The 10905-nt window shown below is 36.2% G+C and overlaps 1 long non-coding RNA gene across 1 annotated transcript; it reads left to right on the forward strand.

The window, feature by feature from the left end:
• The first annotated feature begins 1760 nt into the window (after positions 1-1760).
• Positions 1761-9680, forward strand: LOC148997629 (uncharacterized). The gene is made up of 2 exons (XR_016147532.1): positions 1761-1871; positions 9330-9680. It is a non-coding gene; the product is annotated as an uncharacterized LOC148997629 (long non-coding RNA).
• The last annotated feature ends 1225 nt before the right edge of the window (positions 9681-10905 follow it).

The following is a 10905-nucleotide window of genomic DNA, read 5'->3' on the forward strand; positions in this document are numbered from 1 at the left end:
GAATTTTAAAGTGAAGCTCTTTCCACTTTGGCGTTTGGTCAAATGTAATTTTATGATGCGCTTTATGATGTGCTTATGTTATGTTTATGTTGGTTGGAGTATTTATGTATTTTTTATATTTTTTGAACTGACTGTACAGCACTTTGGTCAGCAGTGGCTGTTTTAAACGTGCTTTATAAATAAAAGTGCCTTGCCTTGCCTTTGTTAGGTAACAGAAACCTATTAATCCCAGTCCATGTTTTAATGGTAGAAAGAGAAGGATAATTTAATTTCCATTTGAAAAAGGCTTTGGGATGACAGCTGATCTTCCTAATAAGAAATCTTCTAATCCAAAAATTGTTACATTTGCCATTGGAAATCTCCAAACCCCCAATAGATAACTGGGGCATTTCACAAATGGATGCTCTGATAGCTACAGTATGACCTAAGTTTAGGAGAAATAGAATTAATAACCCCGTTATAAACTGCAGGTGAGGAATTCGCTCCCAAAAGATTGATAAATTCATTGTAGGAATAAAAGCTGCTATCCTTCTTAAACAAATCCAAAACAAAAATAACACCTTTGTCAACCCAATCCTTAATAAAGATAGATTTTTTTTCCCACGCAGCACATACTGATTATTCCATAGAATACTGGGGAAAAATTGTGGCAAAAGGAAAGCTTACAGGCCTACCATCCGGGGATATGACACACACTCCTTCTCCAGCATGGCGGCTGCAGGTGAGGATTTTTTAGATTTGTGCCTGATGGGCCGGTTGGAAATTTTTGGGTGCGACGAGCGACGTGTCATTTGTGTCGGGGAGATTTCCTTGAGTGTCAGATAAAGTGTGTCCGAGATGGTCTGATTGCAAAAGCTTTCTCTTGAGTTATGAAGGGACGCTGCGTCGAAACTGCACCAACAGCTGTACGTGCAAATGCGAAAACATATTGATCAGCTTATTTACTTTCTGTTCAGACAACACGCGAGCGCTGTTTCAACGCACATGAACTCAGAAAACAGAAAATGAAGGACATACAGCCAAGCCCGTGTCTGCTTTGTGTTGTTTTTGTTGCATTGCAACTATTTTGTTTTTCCTTGTGTGAATGCAATATATATTTGGTTTGTTGACAAGAATTGAATTAAACCGTTGGCTCAAGCGCAGGCGCAGATTTGAGGGAGCTGGGGTTGCTGTAACTTATACATTCACTGAGTTTCTTCACGCGTTTAACTGCAGGTCGCCTTGCATGAGCAAAAAGATCTCATATATGTGGAGCAAAAACATGTTCCTCGTTGAATCGCAAGATTAACTTGTTAGTGATGCTCTCATTGGTCTTCTGCACTGTCCCGGGACAAACGCTCAGGACTGACATCTTCTGCTGTCCCGGAACAAGCAGTTGTCACTGTTTTGAACCCTCTGTTGATTTATTACAATGTTCATTTTACAAATAACTGTCGTTTCCCTCCCTAATGCCTACTTTAACTGTTATATTAACATTAATACACCAACTTAATTTGATTTAATTTTCATTCTTTGACTTTTTAGTACTTTTTTATCATTATTGTTTTGCTTATTTAATTACCGTACTTTATTTTTTGCTACTTTTTGATTTTTCTTATTGTTTTTACTTACGTTTATAGTTTTTTCCCTACTTTTATTTTATTTTTTGTTTTTACTTATTTGTATATTTCTGTTATTTGTATTGTTGTTGTTTTTTTTCTTATGGAGTTGTAAAATCGTCGTAAAATTCGTTGATTTTAAAGTATTATTAGTTACTGGTATATAAATTATTTAATGGGTTAGGACCTCAATATATTGCAGATATGCTCACTGAATATAAACCCAACAGATCACTCAGATCATTAGGATCACATCAGCTAGAAATACCAAGGGTTCACTCAAAGCATGGAGAGTCTGCTTTTAGCTATTATTATATTATTAGCTTCCAGAAGAGATCAGGTGTGCTCCTACAGTAGTCACATTCAAATCCAGACTCAAAACACATCTGTTTAGCTGTGCATTTACTGAATGAGCACTGTGCCACTGTTCGTCCGACTGTTACTGTACTTCATTTTATTCTAAATTGTTTTAATTTACTGTATTTTATTTTTATCATTATTTTTCATTATTTCATATTTTTTATTCTAAACTGTTTGAATTATTCTGATTTCTTTTGATTATTTTAATTTCTTCTATGTAAAGCACTTTGAATTGCCATTGTGTATAAAATGTAAATAAACTTGCCTTGCCTGGTCTATTTTCGTACAACTGATACTTATTTATTTTAAAGAGGAATATCTGAAAATGCTCAATCAGCTCAATGGCAGAGAACATTCCTGTCTGAGTGCCATAAATATGTTTTTTCCAAAGTTTGCATCCCTGCAACTAAAGAAGTATTAAAGATAATATCTCATGATTCTCATTCATAATAAACGTTTCTTATGGAATCTTCATTTTAAGGCCCTATATGCCACAAATCCATAGTTATGGGGATCTCAGTGCGACCCCATGTCCAAATTCTCGAATTTAACCATTTTCAATGGTTGGAAACCATGCAAATGGTTGGCTTTTATACATATGCGATTGAATAAAAAAGTATTATGGAAACTTTGATGACGGCCTCTTTTCATTTTCCTTCCACATTCGGCATCAGCATGTCATGCTCACAATCTGGTGATCTATCACAATTATTAAAGGGTAGTTGGGATGACATGCAGTGCAGATTTCATGACCTTGTATTAAGTCTTCATGGAATATTTGTTCTTAGAAAAAATCATTTGGAATAAGTGAAGTGCATAAAGTCAAAACCTGGTTAAAATGGTGTAAAACACTGATTGATTACTGTACGCAAAACATTTTATTTTACACATTCATTCAAATTTTACCACATAAAACATTTTATTTGTTATCCTAAAGGAAATATTTAATAAAGGAATATCTAGAATCATTTGAAAACAATCCTAAAGGATATTAGTAGGAATTTTGTTCAGGATTAAAGCATGGAACAAAAAGACTAATGTACGGTCAGACAATCTTACTGATTCCAAGAGACTAATAATAATATCTATTTGTGTGTATAGATAGATAGATATGAAACGTCATGCTCACTGATCTCCACTAGATGGCAGCACTATCATCAGTTCAGTTTCAAGTCTGAATAAATTTAAATTAGTTCAAACTTTCATTAGTAGAAAGAGCAGAGTATTTAGACTAAATTCATTCATTTTTGACTTTCAATGTTGTCTCTTTAAAAAAAAAAAAAAAAAAAAATTAACCAATTTACCAGTAGTCAGAAAACAACAAGCAGTCAAATGAAAAGTTACTTTAATAAGTAAATGTGTGCATAAAAAACAAGCAATGGATTTCCTTTATAAGTTTTAAATATCATTTTTTATTAAATTCAGCTTCTCTTTTAACCCATTATTAGTTTATTTGCCTATATAAGATATTGTTTACATAGAATCTTTAGTTATAAACAGTCAATATTATATTAAAAAAATCTTAATTTGTCACATAAATGTTCAACTGGTAGTCTACAGCAGTTTCATTTACAGTATTAAAGTCATCAGCTACTGATGTTACCAATTCTTGTTACCAGATTACTTAGTTTAGCAGTTCACAATAATGTCTCCGTCATAACTGAGAGATTTCATCAGGACCATCATGCACTCACATCTATATTAGATGGAAGAGATGTTTTGCAATTATTCATAGTATTTCTGTCTTTCTTTCATTAACATTATTTTTTTGCAGCTTCCGTGCCAGTGAATCTGACCTCATTTGGTTTTCATTTCTTTTAATATAGCGGAGTGCACTTTTAAATCTAGCATTAGAGAGCATTTCTTATTTTCAAACGAGGGGCCCTGCCTGCTTTTACCTGCCCCAGCCCATCTTTAAAAGCATTACGGGCCTCTTCATGAAGCTCTTCTACATGATCCTTCCATCCTGGCTTAGCGTTGTGTAAAAAGGGCCACGAAATCGACCCAAATTGAGGAATTCGATTCGTGGTGAAGGTTTCAAGCGCGTTCCGTCTTTTCCAAGGCAAAGTGATGTTTAATTAAATGCAATACATTTAACCTTATGTATTAACTCGTTTCATCTGACTCCATAAAATGAAAAGGGTTTATCAATGATATCTGTGCATCATTTAATAAGTTAATGCTTGACTATTCCTTTTAACTCTAATGAAAATAAAGTCAAAGTCTGTTAGAATAGCCAAATATAACAATTTATTATGTCAGGTAAATGTATCATTAGAATTCCACAAGATAATCAGAGCAAACCATCAAATGTTTTAGAACAAAGAACTTTACCCAACATATTACATGAGCTGAGCCTTGAAGACACAACATCACGGGCTGATCTGAATACAGAAAGGCAGCCCCGAACTCTTGTTACATCTCCCTTTATAACCAGACCTCATTTCATATGCAAGTTCCAGTGGAAATTTACTGTATTCCCAGCCATGCTTACTGGGGGAAGGAGCTTAGAACAGTGGAAATTAGCATTTACACCTTTGGAGTCCCTAGAGACCACACTCCTTTGTGTAACAGTTATTCCTAAACTTATTACCTTTTGATTTACTTCTTTGGGAATGAGACATTATTACCAGTCACCCTGAGACCATCAAAATGATTCTAAACAATATTCACATTAAAACCATATTCTTGTGTGAGCTTTCAGTATCATTGACTGAGAGAGTAAAAGAGAATAGGGGGTAGGGTGTCAAATGTTAATTTGCAAGCAATGCCTTTTGTCTTTAGAGGCCACTGGTCAGATATTTTCTCTTTAACCAGTTTTTCCAGTCTTACAGTTGCACACTTTTGACCTGGGTTTATATAATGGCCAACGCGAGATACCAAGGGACTCCACAATAGCTACATACAGGGAACATAAATCTTACAATGTTGTACATTCTTACAGTTCATATCCCAACACAACAATCCATCTTTTGGGACCTTAACGTTACCCAGCAAAGCATCGGACTGATATACATTAACCACGATGAAGTTTAACAATTCATCCTCCACTATCACCTTCCCATTATCTGTTTTATAGATTGCAGGTTTTGTACGGGGACAAGCCGAGCCCCCATCAGCTGCACACGCCGCCGTGACTAATCTCTGTTTATTAATTATTGTCATTAATGATTTATCAATAAATTATAACCGGAGGAAGAAGTGAAAACAAGGTTTTAGATGTACGGCAGAAGAAGAACTGTGCAGACTTTTGGTTCACACCAAGGTTGATCCACACAGGTCAACTGCTCCGCAGCACCTTTCCACTCTCGTTACAGAACCTACAGGACCACAATGCATGGAGCTCCCACTCTCTGAACGTTTTGGGTGGATCTTCAATATCCAGCCACACTAAAACCGTAAACCTAACTAATTTCAGCTCCAGCCATTAGGTCCCCTGAGATCTCTGTCCCACTCCAACTCACCCCAGCCAGGGAAGGGCTTGTCCTGCCTCCCTCCCGGACTCGCGTCGGGCAACCACGAGAAGCTGAAGTGGACCCCATCCGACACCCACCTAGCGAAGCCTTCACTATTGATCTTCATTCACCATGAGAGATATAAAGCAGCTACTCGCTGTAGTAAGAGTGCTTCACCTGGTCGAAGGCGCTGAGGGAGTGAGGGCGCCACACCACCTGACGCCGTGGGTCATTCCCATAGATATGGTGTGGAGTGACGACACCCACCACCACCCAGCACCGTCCAAAACAGCTATCCCGCGAGAAAGCACAACACAGAGACCCTCTATCACCCTCTGAGCAAAACTCTTCTCGGTTATCTGGTGATCTCCTATTGGTCTTCACTGCAGATATGAAGCAGTTTCTCAAGACGGGTGCTTCATTAGGCACTGTGGAGAGTGGTTGTGTTCATAGTGCGGCAATCTGACACATTATAAGACACTGTGTGGGTTTTCTTCCTTTAAATCTTCAAAATCTTTCTTCAATCTTCCCTAGGCCTGCTATATAGTATGCGAAAAACAGTACACCAACAGAGTAGTCTGTTACGAACATCGAAAAACAGTCCCCGGATGACCTACTTCTTCCAGCTTCACGCACATTCCATGGACACTTTACATCCATGAGGCCACAGGAGAGGATTAACGGATGGCAGTGAAGCGACGCAACTGAACTAAAGCTGCTGGTAGATCACATGACGTATAAAACATGATGGATGTAGAACGTCCGAATTACATTTATACTATACATATTCATAGCCTACTATATTGTGAGTGACATTCACGGCTGTTACTCTATGTTAGACAACAAATAGCTGCGATTTCTTGCCACAACAAACATTTTGGAAGGAAAAGTCTAAATATAAATGGAATCAGTACATAAAAGCATAATATTAAAGCCGAACGAGAAACAGTGAGCGCCCCGCTATTTAACTACAGCAAACGGGCAAATACGGTTGAAAGCGAGTGTATGTAACGTACACAGAGATATATCATAAATTATAGGACAGTTTCTGACTGCTAAAATGAGCTTCTCGTTTAAATTGCCTCGGTCAAACTCAGCACTGCACTCTACTGACTTCAATCCTGGTTGCCGCTCCCGAAAGTCCCTCTTCACTTGCAGAAAGTTAAACAGATCTCAACTTTGTCGCATCACCAGACGCGCCTCACCGGTCGCCAACGGTCCCTGCCTCGCGTGTCGTCCGAAATCGCGCGCTCCACACTGAAGTGAATGGTAGACTTTCAACAGCTGCTTTTATAGAAGTTCTGCTTGTGACGTCATGACGAGGAATTTACTGCAAACTTGCTGCACGTGACGTCAATCGCATTCTCCGCTGCCATAGAGACAGAACAACAGACGCCACTTCTTGGAATTTTGCGCGTCATCATAATCACATGACTTTTTTTTTTTTTTTCATAATCACATGACTGAAACTGGCACTGGGTGCGCGCTAACGTCACGCACCGTGTCACGCCGTGTCACATATATATATATTATAAAAACAAGAAAACAAGAAATACACAATAAAAACAAGAAAAAGCACAAAAAACAGTATACTCAAAGACAAAGTAAGCAAGGCAGTAAATAAGGGACAGTCCAATAAACAATAACAAATCACAAAACATGCACATAAATACAGGAGGTGATATTTACAATGAAATCATAAACAAAGAGAGTCATAAAACAATTTTAAATCAACACAAAAAAGTTTAAAGTTGGGCTTATAGATTCAGTTACTTTACATTTATGAAGATGAAATTCACCGCATAAAGTAAGCAGTTTTAATCTGTCATCCATCTCATTTGACCCCGAGTCCCAAATCAAAAACAACACATTAACAACCTCAAAAGTAAAGAGTTTGTAATAAGCCAGGCTCAAAACTCCTTTACATAATCACATTCAAAAAACAAATGTGGTATTGTTTCAAGGTTAGAGTTACAGAATGTGCAGTGTGAAGAGACGTCCAACTTAAATTTAGAAAGAAGAGAGTTACGGGGATTTTTGTAGAATTTTAAAGTGAAGCTCTTTCCACTTTGGCGTTTGGTCAAATGTAATTTTATGATGCGCTTTATGATGTGCTTATGTTATGTTTATGTTGGTTGGAGTATTTATGTATTTTTTATATTTTTTGAACTGACTGTACAGCACTTTGGTCAGCAGTGGCTGTTTTAAACGTGCTTTATAAATAAAAGTGCCTTGCCTTGCCTTTGTTAGGTAACAGAAACCTATTAATCCCAGTCCATGTTTTAATGGTAGAAAGAGAAGGATAATTTAATTTCCATTTGAAAAAGGCTTTGGGATGACAGCTGATCTTCCTAATAAGAAATCTTCTAATCCAAAAATTGTTACATTTGCCATTGGAAATCTCCAAACCCCCAATAGATAACTGGGGCATTTCACAAATGGATGCTCTGATAGCTACAGTATGACCTAAGTTTAGGAGAAATAGAATTAATAACCCCGTTATAAACTGCAGGTGAGGAATTCGCTCCCAAAAGATTGATAAATTCATTGTAGGAATAAAAGCTGCTATCCTTCTTAAACAAATCCAAAACAAAAATAACACCTTTGTCAACCCAATCCTTAATAAAGATAGATTTTTTTTCCCACGCAGCACATACTGATTATTCCATAGAATACTGGGGAAAAATTGTGGCAAAAGGAAAGCTTACAGGCCTACCATCCGGGGATATGACACACACTCCTTCTCCAGCATGGCGGCTGCAGGTGAGGATTTTTTAGATTTGTGCCTGATGGGCCGGTTGGAAATTTTTGGGTGCGACGAGCGACGTGTCATTTGTGTCGGGGAGATTTCCTTGAGTGTCAGATAAAGTGTGTCCGAGATGGTCTGATTGCAAAAGCTTGCTCTTGAGTTATGAAGGGACGCTGCGTCGAAACTGCACCAACAGCTGTACGTGCAAATGCGAAAACATATTGATCAGCTTATTTACTTTCTGTTCAGACAACACGCGAGCGCTGTTTCAACGCACACATGAACTCAGAAAACAGAAAATGAAGGACATGCAGCCAAGCCCGTGTCTGCTTTGTGTTGTTTTTGTTGCATTGCAACTATTTTGTTTTTCCTTGTGTGAATGCAATATATATTTGGTTTGTTGACAAGAATTGAATTAAACCGTTGGCTCAAGCGCAGGCGCAGATTTGAGGGAGCTGGGGTTGCTGTAACTTCATACATTCACTGAGTTTCTTCACGCGTTTAACTGCAGGTCGCCTTGCATGAGCAAAAAGATCTCATATATGTGGAGCAAAAACATGTTCCTCGTTGAATCGCAAGATTAACTTGTTAGTGATGCTCTCATTGGTCTTCTGCACTGTCCCGGGACAAACGCTCAGGACTGACATCTTCTGCTGTCCCGGAACAAGCAGTTGTCACTGTTTTGAACCCTCTGTTTATTACAATGTCCATTTTACAAATAACTGTCGTTTCCCTCCCTAATGCCTACTTTAACTGTTATATTAACATTAATACACCAACTTAATTTGATTTAATTTTCATTCTTTGACTTTTTAGTACTTTTTTATCATTATTGTTTTGCTTATTTAATTACCGTACTTTATTTTTGCTACTTTTTGGATTTTTCTTATTGTTTTTACTTACGTTTATAGTTTTTTCCCTACTTTTATTTTATTTTTTGTTTTTGTATATTTCTGTTATTTGTATTGTTGTTGTTTTTTTTCTTATGGAGTTGTAAAATCGTCGTAAAATTCGTTGATTTTAAAGTATTATTAGTTACTGGTATATAAATTATTTAATGGGTTAGGACCTCAATATATTGCAGATATGCTCACTGAATATAAACCCAACAGATCACTCAGATCATTAGGATCACATCAGCTAGAAATACCAAGGGTTCACTCAAAGCATGGAGAGTCTGCTTTTAGCTATTATTATATTATTAGCTTCCAGAAGAGATCAGGTGTGCTCCTACAGTAGTCACATTCAAATCCAGACTCAAAACACATCTGTTTAGCTGTGCATTTACTGAATGAGCACTGTGCCACTGTTCGTCCGACTGTTACTGTACTTCATTTTATTCTAAATTGTTTTAATTTACTGTATTTTATTTTTATCATTATTTTTCATTATTTCATATTTTTTATTCTAAACTGTTTGAATTATTCTGATTTCTTTTGATTATTTTAATTTCTTCTATGTAAAGCACTTTGAATTGCCATTGTGTATAAAATGTAAATAAACTTGCCTTGCCTGGTCTATTTTCGTACAACTGATACTTATTTATTTTAAAGAGGAATATCTGAAAATGCTCAATCAGCTCAATGGCAGAGAACATTCCTGTCTGAGTGCCATAAATATGTTTTTTCCAAAGTTTGCATCCCTGCAACTAAAGAAGTATTAAAGATAATATCTCATGATTCTCATTCATAATAAACGTTTCTTATGGAATCTTCATTTTAAGGCCCTATATGCCACAAATCCATAGTTATGGGGATCTCAGTGCGACCCCATGTCCAAATTCTCGAATTTAACCATTTTCAATGGTTGGAAACCATGCAAATGGTTGGCTTTTATACATATGTGATTGAATAAAAAAGTATTATGGAAACTTTGATGACGGCCTCTTTTCATTTTCCTTCCACATTCGGCATCAGCATGTCATGCTCACAATCTGGTGATCTATCACAATTATTAAAGGGTAGTTGGGATGCAGTGCAGATTTCATGACCTTGTATTAAGTCTTCATGGAATATTTGTTCTTAGAAAAAATCATTTGGAATAAGTGAAGTGCATAAAGTCAAAACCTGGTTAAAATGGTGTAAAACACTGATCGATTACTGTACGCAAAACATTTTATTTTACACATTCATTAAAATTTTACCACATAAAACATTTTATTTGTTATCCTAAAGGAAATATTTAATAAAGGAATATCTAGAATCATTTGAAAACAATCCTAAAGGATATTAGTAGGAATTTTGTTCAGGATTAAAGCATGGAACAAAAAGACTAATGTACGGTCAGACAATCTTACTGATTCCAAGAGACTAATAATAATATCTATTTGTGTGTATAGATAGATAGATATGAAACGTTATGCTCACGGATCTCCACTAGATGGCAGCACTATCATCAGTTCAGTTTCAAGTCTGAATAAATTTAAATTAGTTCAAACTTTCATTAGTAGAAAGAGCAGAGTATTTAGACTAAATTCATTCATTTTTGACTTTCAATGTTGTCTCTTTAAAAAAAAAAAATTTAACCAATTTACCAGTAGTCAGAAAACAACAAGCAGTCAAATGAAAAGTTACTTTAATAAGTAAATGTGTGCATAAAAAACAAGCAATGGATTTCCTTTATAAGTTTTAAATATCATTTTTTATTAAATTCAGCTTCTTTTTTAACCCATTATTAGTTTATTTGCCTATATAAGATATTGTTTACATAGAATCTTTAGTTATAAACAGTCAATATTATATAA

The sequence above is a fragment of the Pimephales promelas genome, chromosome 2, assembly GCF_988280905.1.
Source record: "Pimephales promelas chromosome 2, fPimPro1.hap1.1, whole genome shotgun sequence".
In the NCBI taxonomy this organism is placed as follows: domain Eukaryota; kingdom Metazoa; phylum Chordata; class Actinopteri; order Cypriniformes; family Leuciscidae; genus Pimephales; species Pimephales promelas.